The sequence below is a fragment of the Lytechinus variegatus genome, chromosome 2, assembly GCF_018143015.1.
Source record: "Lytechinus variegatus isolate NC3 chromosome 2, Lvar_3.0, whole genome shotgun sequence".
In the NCBI taxonomy this organism is placed as follows: Eukaryota; Metazoa; Echinodermata; class Echinoidea; order Temnopleuroida; family Toxopneustidae; genus Lytechinus; species Lytechinus variegatus.
Genome location: NC_054741.1, coordinates 22274487 through 22296801, shown reverse-complemented (window position 1 = coordinate 22296801; position 22315 = coordinate 22274487). Strand labels below are relative to the sequence as shown.

General features: G+C 39.1%; 1 long non-coding RNA gene across 1 annotated transcript; it reads left to right on the top strand.

Annotated features, from left to right (window-relative positions):
• Positions 1-16562: 16562 nt before the first annotated feature.
• Positions 16563-17584, top strand: LOC121409410. The gene is made up of 3 exons (XR_005969144.1): positions 16563-16572; positions 16961-17080; positions 17550-17584. It is a non-coding gene; the product is annotated as an uncharacterized LOC121409410 (long non-coding RNA).
• The last annotated feature ends 4731 nt before the right edge of the window (positions 17585-22315 follow it).

Below are 22315 nucleotides of genomic sequence, written 5' to 3'. Positions count from 1 at the left end.
CACTCCTGCCTCTCTCACCTTTCATACCTTCTTGAGAGTACTAAGAACACTTCAGTCATCATTGTGGGAGACATCAACGTGGATGTAATTCACCCAAACACCAAGAAGACGCTGACTATCCTCCAGGAATTCCTGTCTCGAGAGAACCTCTGTTGTCTCACCTCTAGTCATTTTAGTCAAGACACCTACACTTTTCAATCCGACGATGGAGACACAAGTCGTGCATTGATACTATCCTTGCCCCTTCCAGAGATAAACATCTTTTTAGCAACGTCTCAACCGTGAAAGATGATCCAACCAATACCTCTGACCATCTTCTGATCACTGCATTCCGCTCGTATGGAGTCAGCCACTCTGATGGTTGCACTTCACACTCCTATACTCCCTCTTCGATCCAACGTCTTAAAGTTAAATGGCAGGACGTGGACCAGGCTACTATCGAAGAACTGTACACAACCCCATTGGAGAAGATATCTTCGAATCTCTTCTGCAGTATTAGTAACATAGATCATATCCCTCTCTCAGAGGCTGAGAATCTACTGTCTTCACTTTCTGGTTTCATGGTCTCGTACTCTGCGAATCTACCGCACACTTTCCCAAATGGGAAGAAGAAAGGGAAGGCAGAATGGAATGCTGAGGTTAGCCAGGCCTATAAGCTGGCTAAGGAGTCCGGAAGACCTGGCTTTTGACTGAAACCACCAACAAGGCTCAAGCCAATGTTGACCACATCAATGCAAAGAAGTCCTTCAGAAAGCGTCTTAGACAATCCAGGGCGCAGTTGAGGAACAAGCTTCTCTCTGAAATTGAATCTGCCTCTGCGTCAAACAACAAGCTATTTTATCGCCTTGTCAAAATGAACCGGAGTTCGGACTCTTTGCACTGTGAAGTTGACCATCTCTCCTATGGTGACCACGTTTACAAGGGTGATGAAATGCTTCTCGGTTGGCAACATTATTTCACTGCCCTTTCCTCTGGTGGTTCGAATGCCTCCCACATAAACTCCGCTCAAGATCATTCGCCGGTAGTCTCCTTACCCCAAGATGACTCCTCTGCTCCTGAGATAGGGCATAGCATTCAACTCACATCACAAGACCTGGATGAGGCTATCAAGCACCTGAAGTTGGGCAAGGCTGCTGGGGAGGACAATGTCTCCCCTGAACATCTGAAACATCTGGGTGACACAGCTCGCCGTCTTCTTCTTGCCCTGTTCAACACCTTCCTACATCAGGCCTACTGCCCAAAAATCTTTAAGCAAGGCCTTATTCTCCCTCTTCACAAGGGCAAAGGGAAGGATCCACATGACCCAAGGAATTACAGAGGCATTACTCTCACATCCGTCCTTTGCAAACTTCTAGAACACTGCCTTAAACCACACATGATCCGTCAGCTCTACATCAGTGACACCCCCGATGAACTCCAGTTTGGCTTCAGAAAGGGATTTTCATGTGCTCTCACATCAATGTCACTTGAGTTGATCATCGAACTAAACACTGTGCAAAAACTCCCAACATATCTTGCTCTCTTAGATGCTGAGAAGGCCTTCGATACCGTGTGGCATAGGGGGCTCTTTGAGAAGCTAAAGTCCTCTCATCTAGACACCAGTATTCAGGAAATGTTGGAATCTATGTACCATGGGATTGAAAGCAAGGTCTTCTGGAAGGGTGCAGCCAGTAACCCAATCCCCATCACCCAAGGCGTACGTCAAGGGGGGGTTCTGTCTCCCCTACTCTACACAGCGTTTGTTGATGGACTGATCAAGGAGCTGCGAGACAAGAACCTCGGCAGCTCAATAGACGGCCGGTTCTCTGGCGTTGTTGTTCTTGCTGATGACGTCGCACTGATAGCCAACTCCCCAGATGAGCTTCAGCTGATGCTTGATGCCACATTCAGCTATGCGGAGTTCTGGCATTACAAAATCAATCCTTCCAAAAGTGCAGTGATTGTCTTCAACAATGCTAAGCATCCCACAAAATCTTCCTGGACAGTCAACGGAAGTACTGTTGATGCAAAAACCAGTCATCCTCACCTTGGAATTCCAAAATCCGGTTCTCGGTCTGATCCTACTGACGGCATCATCGGAACTGGCCTTCGTGCATTCTATTCCCTCAACCATAACCCATCTGGCTCTGGTGCATATACTGGCGGTCTCTCCCCCTTGCTGATTGCACACCTTTGGCGAACTTTCTGCATTCCTAGGATGTTGCATGGCGCTCCTATTATTAAACTCACTAAATCCATGCTACAGAAACTCGACAAAGCCCAATTGCATCTATTTAAGAGGGTTCTTGGAGTCCCAATAACAGCGGCGGACGAGATTGTATATCTTCTCACCAACCTCTTGCCTCTCTCCATCCAGATAGATCTCGATAGATTGCTCCTTTTCGGCCAACTCTCCAATCTGGACCACAACCGCTTCGAATACCGGACATTTCTGGCAGCTCTCGGAGCATGGACTCCAACTATCCAAGTCATCCAGGATACGTTGAGAAAGTATGACCTCCCTGATCTTCACAGTACTATCCTGAAACCACTTCCTTACTCCACCTTTAAGAAATTGATCAAGTACAAGATCTACACTGCCGTCAATGATCTCGTTGCCCAGGGCATCCGTGTGAAGTCAACTCTCAAGTTCTGGATTGATCACATACCACCCTCAGTTAATCTCCTTTATCCGAAGTCCTCACATTCTCCTGTAATCCGTTTCGCACTCATTGTGAGAGCCCAGCTACTCTCATCCACATATCTCACTCACTGTCGCCTCCACACACTGGGAAAGTCCTCCACTCGTACCTGCCCCCTTTGCGACTCATATGATGAGACAGTTGAACATTTTGTTGGATCTTGCTCCGCTCTTGACCACCTCCGCCAAGACTTCATACTCAGAGTAAAGGAGTGTCTCACTGACTTCCCACTTTATCTAGACGTGTATACTGCTGATGACCCACACCAATTCACCTGTGCTACCTTATTAACCCATCAACCTGGTCTCCCATCCGAAGTCAATAACTGTCTGCTCCTTAAATCTCTCTTTTTTCTACATAAAATGCATGGCTACCGTTCCAACCTGTTGCTGAACCTATGATTTACCTGACTGGGAATTGTTCTATTTGAATCTTAGAATCTCCAGAACAGTGGAGGGATCACCTAAGAGAGAGAGGGGGGGGGGGGTCTACTCCAGACGTCTAGTCCCGTCCGATATGCGACCCGACCTATATTTTTAATGGGCCAGCGCGTGCTAGTCACGAAATACCATATACGATCGAGTGCGCGTCCGGTGGGGTCACCAGCCCCCGAAGCTACCGCCATTTTGTTTAATCCATTAGAAGCTAAAATAAGCCCCATTAATATTAATTTCGTACGATGCTCCATCGTCAACTGTGGTTTTGTACGTGTATTAGACAATACGCACACCAGCGCAATGACAAAGGTCTTCTTCTTCTTCTGTATCCTTCCTCCGCTGTATCGGAGATCCGCAGTTTGATACTGCATTAATGGTAGCGTTACATATTTTGACGTGAGAGTAAGGTAGATCGAGAGAGGTGAATCTTATGCAAGAAATTTAAGACAAGTAGGTTAAGGTCGTTTCTGGAGGAATCTGCTAATTCGACGTCAGGTAGAAACAGGACGGAAGTGGTAAATTGTTGTGGTTCTTGATCATTGAAATACACAGAAAAATACTGCAGTTCCTCGTCTTCTTTTATTAAGTGTAGAAGTGTTTTCCTGTGTGTGCTAAACGCTGGGCATTCTCCAACAAAATGTACAACGCTTTCCAGTTCGGAGTGGCAGAACTTGCAGGACGTTGTGGTACTTTGATTCAGAGAGAATAATCTTCTATTCGTTGGGTATGTACTGCAGGATAATTGAGCTCTGATGGATATAGCTTCCCTCAAGAGAGGGCTGGAGACTTGCTTTGGGTAATAATTCTTTTTATTACGTTGGGTCATGCCCGACCATAGACTTAGAGAAGATTTTTTAGCAACTGCAATTTCAAGGGCTGCATAGTGTTGTTTATAAATTTTTCCCATTGCTAGCTTCTTCCATACTTTATATGGAATGCGCTCTCTAAGGATGTTAGTGAGACTTGGAAGCTCATAACTATTGAGAATTTTTATCCAGCGTCTTACCAATGGTGTATTGTTTGCTATACCATTCAATAGGATTCTTCTTTCAGTGCGCTCGTCTGAAAGGCTTGCATATTGCCCAAGTAAGAGAAGAATTTCATAGTCGATTCGCTTATCCATTGGAAGGATATCTAGCAATAAATAAACAATTTCGTCAGCCGCACTCCTTGGCAAACCAAGCACTCTTTTAAAAAGAAAAGATTGAGCCTTGTTCAGACGGGACAGCATGTAGTTGGTAAGTTGGATAATCTGAATCCCATACAGCATTCTTGGTATACAGAACATTTTCCAAAGATGAGTACATATTGGTGGCAGCAGGCGTAGAGTTCCTTGCTTTGTTCCAGTAAGCGAGAAGAAGGTGTTATATCCCTTTGATATGATTTCGCTGGTGTGATCAATATTACAATTGCTTTTTATTATGCCAAGGTGTGGGTGCTCTCTGCTTTCCTTGATCGTCATTCCTCCCATTTTCCACTCGATTGAACTTACACTGGTTGATGTTTTTTTGTTTATTACTACTACGGCACTTTTTTGTGGATTAATTTTATATCTCCAGGCACAGGAATAATTGAAGGTGAGGTCCAGCATTGATTGGAGTTCACGAGGGCATGTACTGATAAGAGCAACATCATCTGCTAGTACTATCACTCCCATGTAGCAACCGTTAATAGAGCATCCTAGACGAGCATTCCTTAGTGATTTGATCAGGCCGTCGATGAAGACTGTATATAAGGTGGGAGAGAGCACACTTCCCTGTTTTACACCTTGAAGGATTTGAAAAGGAGAGCTGACTTTTCCTTCCCACATGACTCTACTGGTACTACCATTGTAGAATTCTTCCAGTGTAGATAACAGAGATTCATGGAGGCCTAGGTTTTGAAGCTTAGAAAATAGGCCTTTATGCCAAACGATGTCAAATGCTTTCTGTGCATCAAGAAGAGCAAGATATGTTGTGCATTTCTTGGCAGAGTTCAGTTGGATTATTAATTCCAGTGAGGATGCAGTAAGGAGGCAAGATTTGCCTTTCTGGAATCCAAATTGTAACTGGTCTGGGACATCATTTATTGCAAGTGGAATTTCTAGTTGAGATTTGATGAGCATTTCCAAAACTTTACCAATTGTTGAAGAAACTGTTATGCCTCGGTAGTTTGAAGGATCTTTAACATCTTTTCCTTTTCCTTTGTGAACTGGGACTATAAGGCCGGACTTCAAAGGTTCAGGAATATACTTTAGGGATATACATCGATTGAAGAGGGCGAGGAGTAATTTCCGAGCTATTGGGCCAAGATATATAAGATGCTCAGGAGATATATTATCAGGTCCTGCAGCTTTTTGTTTCTTGAGAGAGTTAAGAGCTTCATCTAGATCTTTTGAAGTAGAGGGTTGAAGTGGTTGATTCAGATTGTCCTGGAACGGGCGAGTGGGGAAGGCTTCATCTATTTCAGGCGGAGAAGAGGCATTTATATAATCCGGTTTAGCAAGATCTGAGAAATATGTGTTGAAGCCATCTAAAACTGCCTCTCCTTCATACGTTGTACCCCTATAAGACAGTGTGTCGGTAGACCGAGATCCTTTGGTGCGTTTGACAAGCCTATAGAAGAGTTTGTCATTGCTACCTTTAGCATCCTCAATTTCTGAAAGGAGATTATTGTGACACATCCTCCGTGCTTGCCTGATGCTACTTCTAAAAAGACGTTTGGTATATATATGCTTGATCCAGAGAGGGTCCTTGCCTTTTGGTTTCCCGCTGGCCCTCCAGAGACGCCAATAATGTTGAGATTGTTTATAACATGCCTCTACCTTTTTTGTCCACTCTCTTTTCCCTTTCCTTTTTCTTCTCTGACGGCCCTTTGAGTGTGGTAGAGTTAGTGATACCTTTAGCATTTCTTTGCTAAGTTGATCAAGCAACAAGTCAATTTTAGTCGGATCCAAACACATTGTAGGAAGATTATAGAAAAGTTTCTTTGATATTTGTTCCATAGGAAGAGTATAGAGATGGTGCCGCTGGTCTGCACTGCACTGATGCCAAAATATCTTAGGACGAAGTATAGACTTTCCAGATCCTCCAGTAATGCGATCAGGTATATCATGATCTACTTGATAATTGGCTAAAAGTGGTAGTGAAAATGTCACTTTAACCGGTGTGTGGTCAGAGGTGTTTAGAGGATCATCATGCTCAATAAGAAGGTCAGAGAAGCAGTTTTCTAGTTTTGCAGGTATTATAAAGTCATCAATGTATGAATGTCGTAAACCATCATCTGATTGGAAGGTGTACAGCTCCTTTTTATTTTGGAGAGATGACAAGTTAATCATGTTCTCACTAATCAGAAATTCCTTTAGAATACGTTTTGTAGGTTTCTTGCACGATGCATTTGTCAGATCAGCATTCAGATCTCCACCAAGTATAATCAAGGCCTCTTTATGAGTTGTTTCGATGTGGGATATGGTAGAGAGCATATGATGATACTCAGAAATACTATTGGCATCAACATCACACGGAAAGTATCCATTGCAGATAATTAAATGGTTGTCAACTTGGCAAATTTATTAATGTATTCATTTTGTTACGCGCTCGTGACGCGAAGGATTCAGCGAATCGAGCAAGCGCAAATCTGAGACGATACGTTGCGCTTTATAAAGTATCGATATCACAAGCGATATCACTTAAAAACAAAACAATGTTTGTATTGCGTCTTATAGGCCTATGCTAATTCTAAAAGGGAAGATGAAGAGTAGATCAAGTCGCGATTAGGTAAAAAGGTGGAGGTGGGGTGGGGGCAAATCATGGTTATTACAATGATGGTATTCATTTTCACTGGTTGAGTATGAATACTGAAAAAATAACTTTCACCACTAAAAGAGTAATTTCTTGTTACAAATTTAATTTGGAGAAGTAAAAAAAAATCTTCATGGATCCCCGTGCCTGCTTTCTTCTGGCGTCCGTTTCATAATGAATTACACTGAGCTATTTAAACATCGCTATTATTGTGATAACCGTGGGACCCAGGACCAAAATCCAATTGAAACCAGTTGGATTTCCAACTGGTTTCAATTGGTTTCAATTGGTTTCAACTGGTTTCAATTGGTTTTAACTGGAATTTAACAATTTCCAGTTGAAACCAGTTGGGCAACTGGAAATCCTTACTGGAACCAGTTGGGTAACTGGAAATCCTAACTGGAACCAGTTGGACAACTGGAAATCCTAACTGGAACCAGTTGGGCAACTGGAAATCCTAACTGGAACCAGTTGGGTAACTGGAAATCCTAACTGGAACCAGTTGGGCAACTGGAAATCCTAACTGGAACCAGTTGGGCAACTGGAAATCCTAACTGGAACCAGTTGGGCAACTGGAAATCCTAACTGGAACCAGTTGGGTAACTGGAAATCCTAACTGGAACCAGTTGGGCAACTGGAAATCCTAACTGGAACCAGTTGGGCAACTGGAAATCCTAACTGGAACCAGTTGGGTAACTGGAAATCCTAACTGGAACCAGTTGGGCAACTGGAAATCCTAACTGGAACCAGTTGGGCAACTGGAATTTCTAACTGGAACCAGTTAACTGGAACCAGTTGGGCAACTGGAACTTCTCCTAACTGGAACCAGTTGGGTAACTGGAAATCCTAACTGGATCCAGTTGGGTAACTGGAAATGATTTCCAATTGGTTTCCAATTGGAAATTTTCCAGTTACCCAACTGGATCCAATTGAAACCAGTTAATTTGCATATTTTCTGCCAGTGTGCACAAATTAATGTTTTTATGAGATTCATCATAATTTACAATATATCTGTTGATTTTTGTTAATTTGAAGTACCACACTTTTTTAAGATAAATGTTTGGAATACTTAGCAGTGAAAACCATGTTCATAAATGTTATAGATTATAATTAGAATAGATTAAAAGATAATTAGTACACCACTAACTGTTACCAAATTGCATCAAATAAAAATACATATATTTGAAGATCTTCCATATAAATATGTACATATGAAAGTCTGTATTTTATCAATGCCCTTTACATTGGTATGTACAGGCATAACACTGCTTCTGTGTTGACATGAGCAATAGTTAGTGCAAGTGTTAATTAATTTGTAACTAATTAAGTTCATTCCAACTGGAAGTTCCAATTGGATCCAGTTGGAAATCAATTGGTTTCAACTGGTTCCAGTTGAAACCAGTTGCCTCCAATTGTTTTCAACTGGAACCAATTGAAACCAGTTACCTCCAATTGGATTCAACTGGTTTCAATAGGGAAATTGGAACAACTGGAACCAATTGGAAACCAATTGAAACCAATTGCCAACTGGTTCCAGTTGCCCAATTGGTTTTAACTGGAACCAATTGGCAACTGGTTTTCAATTGGAACCAGTTGTTCCAATTTCCCTATTGAAACCAGTTGGCCAACTGGTTTCAATTGGTTTTGCTCTAATTGGTTTTAACTGGATTTTGGTCCTGGGGAACCTTGATTATGATTGGTATTCGTAGTTACCATACTTGTAACTCATGATGAAACGGGCCCCAGTTTATCATGCTCAATATGTTTCCTGTCCCCTTTATTCTCCAGCATTTCTTACTCTGTTTTTTTTCCCTTAATCATTTTCCCACTCATGTTCTTTTGTGCCGCCCTTCTCCTACATATGAAGAGCTCACTTTTAAAAGGGGTTAGGTCCATTTTTAAAGTTGATTTTTATGTCTTAGTAGCTCTATAAGATGATACCATAGAAAAGTTGAAATTCCCATAAAAAAGTGAACTAAAAAAAGAAAATTCACTTTTTTCAAAAGGGGTTAGGTCCATTCATAATTTTTCTGGAAAATAATATCTTAAAAAAATATGAAGATAAGTAGATTTCTTTTATACCCAATTTTGAATTTCTAATGGTAGGGTATTATGAAAATTCATTTTCTCATAAGAATATTGCAATATGGGAGAATAAAAAAAAAAAATTTCTTGGAGTGGCCCTAGCCCCTTTTGCAACTTAACTTTTCATATATTTCCTTCTTATTTTCCCACTTGTTATCTGTCTCCTGGTTTCCAAAAATCTCGTCTTATTTCTCTTCCACCCCTTTTGTTCCTACTTCCAACACCAGCTCTCTCACCACCCCCTCTAAATTATCTCTTCATAATTATGTGCCCCTCCAATTCTTTCTCATCTCTTTTAAACCCACTTCTCATCACTCTTTCCCTCTCTCGATCTCCGTCTCACTTCCAAATCCCTTTCATTTTAGCTCGGTACAAATACTATATGAACACAAATGAAAGACATGAAGGAATTTTCTGGTTAGTGGTGAATTTTATTAATTATCCAGAAAAAAATCACATTATCAGAGGATTAAGCTTTACCTTTTTCTTAAGCGTATGTTAATAGTTTGAACCAAAATAAATATGTTTTTGTATGCTGGGGGGGGGGCACAATTCCCCCTACTTTTTGAAGCACTGAAAAGTGCCTTTTTATGCAAGAAAATGCCCCCTCACGAACGTGTACTGTGTCCCTTTCACCTGATGAGAACCTGTTTTAGGTAATACCAATTAGTGCTCTTCCTTATATGCAATTTTTCACCCAAAAATGCCCCCCACGTGTTCTGTGCCCTTCCATCTGAGAGCCCGTTTCATGTAATACAAAGTGCCCCCTCGCCTTCTTGAAAGTGCCCTTTCTTGAATCACTGCCCCCTTTTACCCAAGAAGAGCGCTTCTAACGAATTTGTTCTGTGCCCCTTTCACTTGAGAAGGATCTGTTTTATGGCCACCATGACGAGTGCCCTTTGAAACAAGAAAACAATATTTTCAATTCTATAATATACTTCTGAAGGAAATCCTGTGTGCATTAGGTTTAATAATTCATGTGAGTGGGGTATATAAGCAGGTTCATACAGATGGAGGGGGGGGGGCTTGAAGGACTCTTGCCCATAGGCAGTGGAAGCGGTGGGATAGGGGGACCTGTCCCCCCTAAATTTGAGGTGGGGGACAGTCCCCCCTCCTACATTTGAGAATCTTTTTTTTTTGCTCGTCAATTTTTTTTCCTGCGTCCCCCCTAAATTCAGGTAGACCCCCCCTTAAAATTGTTGTGCCCCCCTTAAAATTGTGGTTGACAACCTTTTTTTTTGCTGGAAATTTTTGTGGTCCCTTTCTAAGATTTAGGTGGATAAATTCAGGTGGACCCCCCTAAATTTTTTGCCTTCCGCTGCCAATGCTCTTCCCCCCAAAAAAAAAAAAATCACGACCAAGGGGAAAAAAAGAAAAAGGAAAGCAAAGGGTGAAATATATCATTTTGAATATTTTGTCGAAATCTATCACAAAACTGGATATTTGTTTTTAAAATGTCCAAATTTTGCTTGCTCGCAACTTTTTAAAAATTTCACATAAAACAGCATTTTCCCTGTGCCCCCCCCCCCCACTTTCAAGCAACTTCAATCCGCTGCTCCTATTTGTATGTTTATAGCTTCTCTTTTTGCAACCAATTTTAGTGAAAATCAATAAGAAATTTCATATGTCATGAATTTGGGTTGTGATAATTTTTTTTTTTTAATTGGACTTGGAAAAAAAAAACCTTTTCCATCTTCATCACGTGGTTCCTAAGTCTTCAATGTTCAATAGTTGGATTTCTTGAATGAAAACATCTGTTACACCAGTCCTGCAGATTGAAAAAAATAGAGAAAGAAAATCAATTAAATTGTCATGATTTATAAAACAAATGTTTTAAGAAAAGTGAGACTATGCATAGGTATATATGTTTCTTCAACACATACCATTGGAAATCTTACTTCTAATTATAAAGTTGTACTTCTATAAAGCATATCACTTAAACATGTTCTCTGCAGTTTACATACCACTCTCCATTCTAACTACATGTACTCTTCGAAAAAATGACAGAGATTTCTTGTAAATATGAATATATAAATTAACATATGTAAATTATATGAATAGTCAGAATTAAAGTTGATATGTTTTGTTGCACAGAATATTTTGATCTGTAATTAAAAACGACACTAACTATAATCTAGAAACAAAATTGAAATGGGTTTTTCAAAGGCAGGTCTATTTGTTGCCAAAAAAATGTTAACAACCTCCATTATAAAAAATAATCACTAACTCACTCACTCACTCATATAACTGCTGTAGTTTGTATTTCTCTCTGTGGTCCAGGCACTGTTCTATTAGGCCTACTTCACCAATTATTTATCATCATCAATCACCTCCATGGAAATTGTCAAATTGCATCATCCTATTAGACAAAATGTAAAACCAAAAAAAAATTGTAAATCTACAAATATGAAATATGAATATCACACTAAAGAATGAATAAAATGAATTTTATAAAATATAACTCATGAAAAATAAATATTGCTTTGTTTATAAACAAATAGGAAATAAAAAGGCAATTTAATTACTAGTAGATCAAGGACATGTCCTAATTTTATAAATTTGCCCAAAGTACATAACTTTTGACATTGGTTCTACTTTAGACTCGAGAGCCTGTATATTTAAGAAGTGTATGTTCCGTACAGATCCTACCTCTTTGTGGCTCAGGTTATTTTTATTTAATGTAAACATGGTTAACATTCAATGCATGTAATGTATCTGTAATTTTGAATGGGTTAGTTTAACTTTTATACCTGGATGAGAACTTATGATCATCATCTTGAACCATATAGGTAGACCTCTATACTGTTTTTCTTGTCCTTCAAACTCAACCTGTTTTTCTTCAAACTCAACCTGTTTGTGAAAGAAAAGAGAGTACAATAATAAGAAGTGATATTTTTCATGGCCGTATGTATAGGGGAGGGATTTGGGTAAGAGATGAAATGTGAAAACCTTCATCAAAAAAAGAATTGCATGACATCCTTCAATTTTATTTTAGAAAATGCACAAAACGGCCATAGGTAATATTGGTTACTTCTGGCCCTCGCTTTCTGAATTTTAGGTTTCTCTAAATATTTTCAAATGTCTGCCCTCCCCTTGCCCGGGGACCCCGACACGTCTTCAGTACGTGTTCGGGCTGCCGCACGTGTTCGGGCTGCCGCAGTACCCCTCCCCCCAAAAAAAAGAAACATCTGCATCTTTTTATTTCCGAATCTTATTTCATTTGACTTTAACATAATTTCATCTCATGCACTAGGTCTAGATCTATTTGTAAGAAAGTATAGATCTAGTCCAAGACTCAGAGCTGTGCAACAGCATTCGCGTATCTAAATTACTCGTAGGTCTAGATCTAGATAGTAACGATGGACTCTCGATCTATCTAGACCTAGAAAGTAAAGCTTTGGTTCTAAACTGAGATCTAGGCCTATATGGATTTGATGTCTTTTATTCCTGGCTAAAAGTTTAAACTTCATTGCCATTATTGACCAAGATTAGATCTAGTCCTTGGTCCACTGACACTGACAGGCATACTCGTACATGTAAATGGAGTCGTTTAGGCCCAGACCTAGATCTAGGCCTAAATTACAGACCTAGATCATAAGCCCTGGGCCTGGGGTAAGTGTCGCGGGTTGGGAAAGTATAATTTAGATGACTCGATTTGAATTAGGTTGGCCTAGAATTAGAAAGCATCGATGAATAAAAGTGAAGTACCGTAGGCCTAGATCTAAGTCTAAAATAATATTGTAGGGTGGCTACTGGAGTTAGAATAGTTAGGGTTCACTACACAGGTGTATATAAATTCCACAGAGAAGTTTTCTTTATTCAAAGCTAGGGTCCAACTCCCCGAGAGCACATGTCCCACTGCACTTTATTTCTGCTGCCTTTCCAAAAACTATATCATCCAATTCACATAAACATCAACCAATCAAAAGGTAGTGTGTCCTCTGGGTGGACACACTCTTTCTATAACACATGAAACATAGGATAGATCAGATAACCAATCAGGAAGTAGTGCATGCAACATAAAAGAAATCAATAGCCAATCAGCAAGAGGTGTGTATAGTGCATCAATGTGTGTGTAACCGAACATACAGAGAATCAATGAACTGAAGCACATAATCCAGGTCAACTCCATGTCTGGCTAAACAATGAAGTGATATTTACAAACACTGAGCAAAGGTATTGAATTGCATCTCACATTCCAACTTGTTTATAGAAAGTTCTCTGACCTATAGTATACTGAAATGAATCTAACCTGTACATGAAAGTTCTCTGATCTATGGAAATAAGGCTCTACAATATTAATAAGAAGCAACAGTAACACTAGGCCTAGATCCTCTGTTAACCAAGTTAGAAATTAGATCTAACGTTAGGCCTATCTAGATCTAGGTCCTAGATCTAGCCTATTGATAATAAGACAAACATGCATGCAGGGCAGCATATATTTCGTATACAGGAATAACCGTCGTTTCTGGGGATTTATTCAACAATTTCTGACATTTTTTTTACTATTCGTGAGTGAGCCAACACAGTTCAGCGGAACAACCAAAATAGAGAGACTGAAGCTTTTGGTCTAGGAGTCTAACTATAGACCCTATTTATAAATAACAATAAGTTAAAATGGGTGGGGGCTAAATGAAGAAGCCTGAAGTTATGCAAAATAAATTTGATATCTGAAACTGAAAGTGAGGATTGACACAATGACAGGCAATATATCTACATCCACACTCCACTTCACAGTTTATTCCTGACTGGGTTTCGATCTACTGAAGATAGATGCAGATCTCCCTCTAGATCTAACGTTACAGTGTACAAAAAGAAGCTTCATTCTTCTTGCTTTAATCAATCGTGGGTTGGTCCTTGTTAATTGGAGGTGAACCAAACCGGCCCGAAATTCTCTCGATGCCCAATCGGCTAGGAGCCCGTACAAAATACATGTGGTTAACACAGCGGCATAACCGCAACACTGCAAGCAACATACAGGCTGCACTGGGCGACGATGACAATCTAACTTCAATTTCAAAGACCAAATTCTGCTTTCCTTTAACAGAAAAATGATAGTAAACTCTCTAATTTGGTAGAGAAATAACCTAAGATCACAAAATACAGTGTGAAATTTGTAAATAGTCCACTGAATTCATGTGGTTATATCAATTTATACGTACTCACCGGAGTGTTCGTAGGTCCATTTTTGTGTGGAAAGAAAAGTTTCAGAATGAATAAATTAGATGACGTAGTGAGGTCAAATGAATAATTACTTCTGTAACACGATACCACTAGTATCGATGACAAAGAATCGGGGAAATCGCGTATTAATGACGCTCTTAGCCAATGACAAGGCCGGAATATGAATATATTTACGCTCATGAATGTCAATGGGGGCTTATTTTTGTCTTCAAATGATCGCGGTAGGCGGAGTCTCATCTCATTTGTTTTGTGCTGAACGCGCGCGCAGCTTTCGGTCTAGTAATATATTATAAGGTCTTTGGGTGCAAAGACCTTATAATATATTACTAGACCGAAAGCTGCGCGCGCGTTCAACACAAAACAAATCAGATTAGGCTCCGCCTACCGCGATCATTTGAAGACAAAAATAAGCCCCCATTGACATTCATGAGCGTAAATATATTCATAATCCACCCTTTTAATTGGCTAAGAGCGTCATTAATACGCGATTTCCCCGATTCTTTGTCATCGATACTAGTGGTATCGTGTTACAGAATTAATTATTCATTTGACCTCATTACGTCATCTAATTTATTCATTCTGAAACTTTTCTTTCCACACAAAATGGACCTACGAACACTCCGGTGAGTACGTATAAATTGATATAACCACATGAATTCAGTGGACTATTTACAAATTTCACACTGTATTTTGTGATCTTAGGTTATTTCTCTACCAAATTAGAGAGTTTGCTATCATTCTTCTGTTAAAGGAGAGCAGAATTTGGGCTTTGAAATTGAAGTTAGATTGTCATCGTCGCCCAGTGCAGCCTGTATGTTGCTTGCAGTGTTGCGGTTATGCCGCTGTTTTAATCACAATTCACATGTATTTTGTACGGGCTCCTAGCCGATGGGGCATCGAGAGAAATTCGGGCCGGTTTGGTTCACCTCCAATTAACAAGGACCAACCCACGATTGATTAAAACAAGAAGAATGAAGCTTCTTTTTGTACACTGTAACGTTAGATCTAGAGGGAGATCTGCATCTATCTTCAGTAGATCGAGACCCAGTCAGGAATAAACTGTGAAGTGGAGTGTGGATGAAGATATATTGCCTGTTATTGTGTCAATTTTCAGTTTCAGATATCAAATTTATTTTGCATAACTTCAGGCATCTGGCTTCTGCATTAAGCCCCCACCCATTTTAACTTATTGTTATTTATAAATATAGTTAGACTCTGTCTTAGAAATAACTAGACCAAAAGCTTCAGTCTCTCTATTTTGGTTGTTCCGCTGAACCTAGTAAAATGTCAAAAATTGTTGAATAAATCCCCAGAAACGACGGTTATTCCTGTCTAAGAAATAATATGCTGCAGCTCTGCATGTTTGTCTTATTATCAATAGATCTAGGACCTAGATCTAGATAGGCCTAACGTTAGATCTAATTTCTAACTTGGTTAACAGAGGATCTTGTGTTGCTTATTATTTTAGACTTATGCCGTTACGGTACTTTACTTTTATTCATCGATGCTTTGAAATTCTAGGCCAACCTAATTCAAATCTAGTCATCTAAATTATACTTTCCCAACCCGCGACACTTACCCCCAGGGCTTATGATCTAGGTCTGTAATTTAGGCCTAGATCTAGGTCTGGGCCTAAACGACTCCATTTACGTGTACGAGTAGGCCTATGCCTGTCAGTGTCAGTGGACCAAGGACTAGATCTAATCTTGGTCAATAATGGCAATGAAGTTTAAACTTTTAGCCTGGAATAAAAGTCAGAGTCAGACATCAAATCCATATAGGCCTAGATCTCGGTTTAGAACCAAGGCAGAGCTTTACTTTGTAGGTCTAGATAGATCGAGAGTCCATCGTTACTATCTAGATCTAGACCTACGAGTAATTTAGATACGCGAATGCTGTTGCACAGCTCTGAGTCTTGGACTAGATCTATACTTTCTTACAAATAGATCTAGACCTAGTGCATGAGATGAAATTATGTTAAAGTCAAATGAAATAAGATTCGGAAATAAAAAGATGCAGATGTTTCTTTTTATTGGGGGGGGGGGCTGACATATGAAAAAATTTAGAGAAACCTAAAATTCAGAAAGTGAGGGCCAGAAGTAACCAATATTACCTATGGCCGTTTTTTGCATTTTCTAAAATAAAATTGAAGGATGTCATGCAATTCTTTTTTTGATGAAGTTTTTCACATTTCAGCTCTTACCCAAATCCCTCCCCTATACATACGGCCATGAAAAATATCACTCCTTATTATTGTACTCTCTTTTCTTTCACAAACAGGTTGAGTTTGAAGAACAAGAAAAACAGGTTGAGTTTGAAGGACAAGAAAAACAGTATAGAGGTCTACCTATATGGTTCAAGATGATGATCATAAGTGCATGCATCATTTCGCAGATTCTCATCCAGGTATAAAAGTTAAACTAACCCATTCAAAATTACATATACATAACATGCATTGAATGTTAACCATGTTTACATTAAATAAAAATAACCTGAGTCACAAAGAGGTAGGATCTGTACTGAATATACACTTCTTAAATATACAGGCTCTCGAGTCTAAAGTAGAACCAATGTCAAAAGTTATGTACCTTGGGCAAATTTATAAAACAAGGTCATGTCCTTGATCTACTAGTAATTAAATTGCCTTTTTATTTCCTATTTGTTTATGAACAGAGCAATATTTATTTTTCATGAGTTACATTTTATAAAATTCATTTTATTGATTCTTTAGTGTGATATTCATATTTCATATTTGTAGATTTATGATTTTTTTGTTTTACATTTTGTCTAATAGGATGATGCAGTTTGACAATTTCCATGGAGGTGATTGATGATGATAAATAATTGGTGAAGTAGGCCTAATAGAACAGTGACTGGACCACAAAGAGAAATACAAACTACAGCAGTTATAGGAGTGAGTGAGTGAGTTAGTGATTATTTTTGATAATGGAGGTTGTTCACTTTTTTTTGGCAACAAATAGACCTGCCTTTGAAAAACCCATTTCAATTTTGTTTTTAGATTATAGTTAGTGTCGTTTTTAATTACAGATCAAAATATTCTGTGCAACAAAACATATCAACTTTAATTCTTACAATTCATATAATTTACATATGTTAATTTACATTGATATTTACAAGAAATCTCTGACATTTTTTCAAAGTATACATGTAGTTAGAATGGAGAGTGGTATGTAAACTGCGGAGAACATGTTTAAGTGATATGCTTTATAGAAGTACAAGCTTATAATTAGTAGAAGTAAGATTTCCTATGTTATGTGTTGAAGAAACATATATATGCATAGTCTCACTTTTCTTAAAACATTTATGTGTTATAAATCATGACAATTTAATTGATTTTCTTTCTCTATTTTTTCAATCTGCAGGACTGGTGTAACAAATGTTTTCATTCAAGAAATCCAACAAGTCAACATTGAAGACTTGGGAACCACGTGATGAAGATGGAAAAGGTTTTTTTTCCAAGTCCAATTTAAAAAAAAAATATTATCACAACCCAAATTCATGACGTATGAAATTTCTTATTGATTTTTATTAAAACTGGTTGCAAAAAGAGAAGCTATAAACATACAAATAGGAGCGGCGGATTGAAGTTGAAAGTGGGGGGGGGGCACAGGGAAAATGCTGTTTTATGTGAAATTTTTTAAAAAGTTGCGAGCGAGCAAAATTTTGACATTTTAAAAACAAATATCCAATTTTGTTATAGATTTTGACAAAATATTCAAAATGATATATTTCACCCTTTGCTTTCCTTTTTCTTTTTTTTTCTTAGTCGTGATTTTTTTATTCTGGGGGGGGGGCAGAGCATTGGCGGCGGAAGGCAAAAAATTTAGGGGGTCCACCTGAATTTATCCACCTAAATCTTAAGAGACCACAAAAATTGATGAGCAAAACAAAAAAATTCTCAACAAAAAATTTAGGGGGGACTGTCCCCACCTCAAATTTAGGGGGGACAGGTCCCGCTTCCGCCGCCTATGGGCAAGAGTCCTTCAAGCCCCTCTCCCCTCCAGCTGTACGAAACTGCTTATATACTCCACTCACATGAATTATTAAACTTAATGCACAAAGGATTTCCTTCAGAAGTATATTATAGAAATGAAAATATTGTTTTCTTGTTTCAAAGGGCACTTGTCATGGTGACCATAAAACAGATCCTTCTCAGGTGAAAGGGGCACAGAACAAGTTCTTTAGGAGCACTTTTCTTTGGTAAAAGGGGGCAGTGATTCAAGAAAGGGCACTTTCAAGAAGGCGAGGGGGCACTTTGTAACACGTGAAACGGGCCCTCAGATGGAAGGGCACAGAACACGTGGGGGGCATTTTTGGGTAAAAATTGCATATAAGGAAGAGCACTAATTGGTATTACCTAAAACAGGTTCTCATCAGGTGAAAGGGACACAGTACACGTTCGTGAGGGGGCATTTTCTTGCATAAAAAGGCACTTTTCAGTGCTTCAAAAAGTAGGGGGAATTGTGCCCCCCCCCCCCCGCATACAAAAACAAATTTCTTTTGGTTCAAAGTATTAACATACGCTTAAGAAAAAGGTAAAGCTTAATCCTCTGATAATGTGATTTTTTTCTGGATAATTAATAAAATTCACCACTAACCAGAGAATTCCTTCATGTCTTTCATTTGTGTTCATATAGTATTTGTACAGAGCTAAAATGAAAGGGATTTGGAATTGGCAAAATTCAAAATGAGATCGAGAGAGGGAAAGAGTGATGAGAAGTGGGTCGAAAAGAGATGAGAAAAAAATGGAGGGGCACATAATTATGAAGAGATAATTTAGAGGGAGTGGTGAGAGAGCTGATGTTGGAAGTAGGCACAAAAGGGGTGGAAGAGAAATAAGACGAGATTTTTGGAAACCAGGAGACAGATAACAAGTGGGAAAATAAGAAGGAAATATATGAAAAGTTAAGTTGCAAAAGGGGCTAGGGCCACTCCAAGAAAATCATTTTTTTATTCTCCCATATTGCAATATTCTTATGCGAAAATGAATTTTCATGATACCCTACCATTAGAAATTTAAAATTGGGTATAAAAGAAATCTACTTATCTTCATATTTTTTTAAGATATTATTTTTCAGAAAAATTATGTATGGACCTATTCCCTTTTGAAAAAAAGTGAATTTTCTTTTTTTAGTTCACTCTTTTTATGGGAATTTCAACTTTTCTATATGGTATCATCTTATAGAGCTACTAAAAATCAATTAAGACATAAAAATCAAATTTGATTAAAAATGGACCTAACCCCTTTTAAAAGTGAGCTCTTCATATGTAGGAGAAAGGCGGCACAAAACAACATGTTAAAATGATTAAATGAAAAAAAACAGAGTAAGAAATGCTGGAGAATAAAGGAGACAGGAAACATATTGAACATGATAAACTGGGGCCCGTTTCATCATGAGTTACAAGTATGGTAACTACGAATACCAATCATAATCAAGGTTCCCACGGTTATCACAATAATAGCGATGTTTAAATAGCTCAGTGTAATTCATTATGAAACGGACGCCAGAAGAAAGCAGGCACGGGGATCCATGAAGATTTTTTTTTTTCACTTCTAGAAAATTGTAACAAGAAATGGCTCTTTTAGTGGTAAACGTTATTTTTTTTCAGTATTCATACTCAACCAGTGATAATGAATACAATCATGGTAATAACCATGATTTGCCCCCACCCCCACCCCCCACCTTTTTACCTAATCGCGACTTGATCTACTCTTTTCATCTTCCCTTTTAGAATTAGCATAGGCCTATAAGACGCAATAAAAACATTGTTTTGTTTTTAAGTGATATCGCTTGTGATATCGATACTTTATAAAGCGCAACGTATCGTCTCAGATTTGCGCTTGCTTGATTCGCTGAATCCTTCGCGTCACGAGCGCGTATCAAAATGAATACATTAATGAATTTTCCAAGTTGACCTTTGTCATTGCGCTGATGTGCGTATTGTCTAATACACGTACAAAACCACAGTTGACGATGGAGCATCGTACGAAATTAATATTAATGGGGGCTTATTTTAGCTTCTAATGGATTAAACAAAATGGCGGTAGCTTCGGGGGCCTGTTTGGGGGTCACTCAATACCTTTCGCAATCTTCACCGACGCTAATATTGGGGTCCCCTTACACAAAAGTTAACGCTTAATCATACACTTGATTTTTAAGATTGATTGTACATTATAGTCAATAGAATCAAACGTAGAAAACTGCTGTACGATCAATGCTAAACTTTGTGTTAAAGGGGGGTTACAGGCCCTACAGATCTGCTTTTCGTGTGCAAAATCCTTTCCGCGACACCCGCACTATACATACATGTATATTATGACTGATGGCTGGAGATATTCGAAATGCGGGACCTAAAATAGATTATGACATGGATAAGAAAGTGGTTTTTCAAACAGATCGAGTACATATTGAATGAGGAAAAACTTACTGAATGAACGCTTAGATATAATAATAATAATAATAATAATTGGCATTTATATAGCGCTTTATCAATCTACGACTGTTCAAAGCGCTTTACAATTATTATTACCCGGTCACTGGATTCATAGCATTCCAAGCAGCCTGTTAGGCGCAAACTTGCTAAACCAACCACAATGACGGTTGTTTCCTACCGGTACCCAATTAGCACCTGGGTGAGAGTGGCAAAGTGCGGATTGACGCCTTGCCAAAGGGCGCTAGGCCATGGTGGGATTCGATATAGATCATTACAGTCCATCGAATCGATATTGCATTTAATGTGGATTATTGGTGGATCACTGGCAATTGATTTCATGGGTCAGATCAATCTCTCTAGCCAAAACCATTTCTGTACACAGCATATACATGTACAATACGTTCAAGCACGGACCCTATAGGGCCCATGGGGTTTGAGCTAACGGGTTTCTTTGTTCTATTGTGTACGCCTTCTACACAAACGATATGCCTCTAGCACACGATGTAATGGGCATTATGTTTTACTTTCCCCAGAAATGGGGATTAGATTCAAATTCCGGGGGGACCACTTCCATTGATAAGTGGATACCAGGCGTGACAATGGAGTTTCGAAAAGCACCCTAAACAATGGAAGTAAGTCTTTTTCATATTATGAAAATGCATCTCTTAATTAGTATTTGGATTGTGACACCCTACAAGTATTGGATATGTCAGTATCCCTTTTTCAGCATTTTAAACATCGTTTTGACACCCTTATAACGCTACATAGGTCTATACGTAATGTACTTCCCACTCTGTCCCCTTTTACGCGTGGTTGCTCTTGGTATCCACTAATCAATGGAAGTGGGCCCCCGGGCGGCCTCTCGAGCTCTAGGAGGAGTCAAATGTGGCTTTGGAAAGTCGTCCTCAATCGGATATATCGCTGTTACCATAGTAGCAACCAGAATTTTGCACACGAAACGCATATTGAACGTTTCCGTCGCAGATGCGAAACGAAAAAAAAATCTCATGTCACACAATTTGCATTGCCGGCTAGAGTTTTACGACGGGCCCAAAAAGTCTCTTCCAAAATCAACTACCGTTGTAATTAGCGTGCGCGTCCTCAAACGAAAGGTCGGGAATATGACTTGGGGACCGCATGACCGTTACCAAAATCGCGGGAAAAGGGGTCAATTTCACGGAACGTCCGCGGACAGAACACTCCTCGAAGTAGTGAAAATAGGGGTGCTCACCGTCCTCGATCTGATGGAAATAGGGGTCAGGAAAAAGGGGAGAACGATTACGGGAAGTAAAATCCGTCGCCGAGTCACCAGCCGCAGGGGGCGTGGGCATCATGCACTGTATCTTTCATGGACAACTCTACATTTATTTTTACAAAGAATTCTACTTTTCTTATTTTTCAAGAAAAATAATGTTTTTTTGGATTATTGTATCAGTATGACTTGGCTCTTGGTCATCTTTAAGGACTGAGCACTCTGACGCCTGTGTTGCAATTAGCTCTAATGAGGAAAGGGTGTTAAATGAACTGTCCTTGAAATACGGTAAATAGGGGTAAATTTGCGAAATGGGCAAAAGTGTCCTTACAATCTTATAATTAGGGGTGTTTCAAGGTACCATAATCCCGCAATTTTGTCCTTATTTTGCCTGAAAATAGGGGGGTAAATTTCACAAAATGTCCTTGAAATTGACTGCAA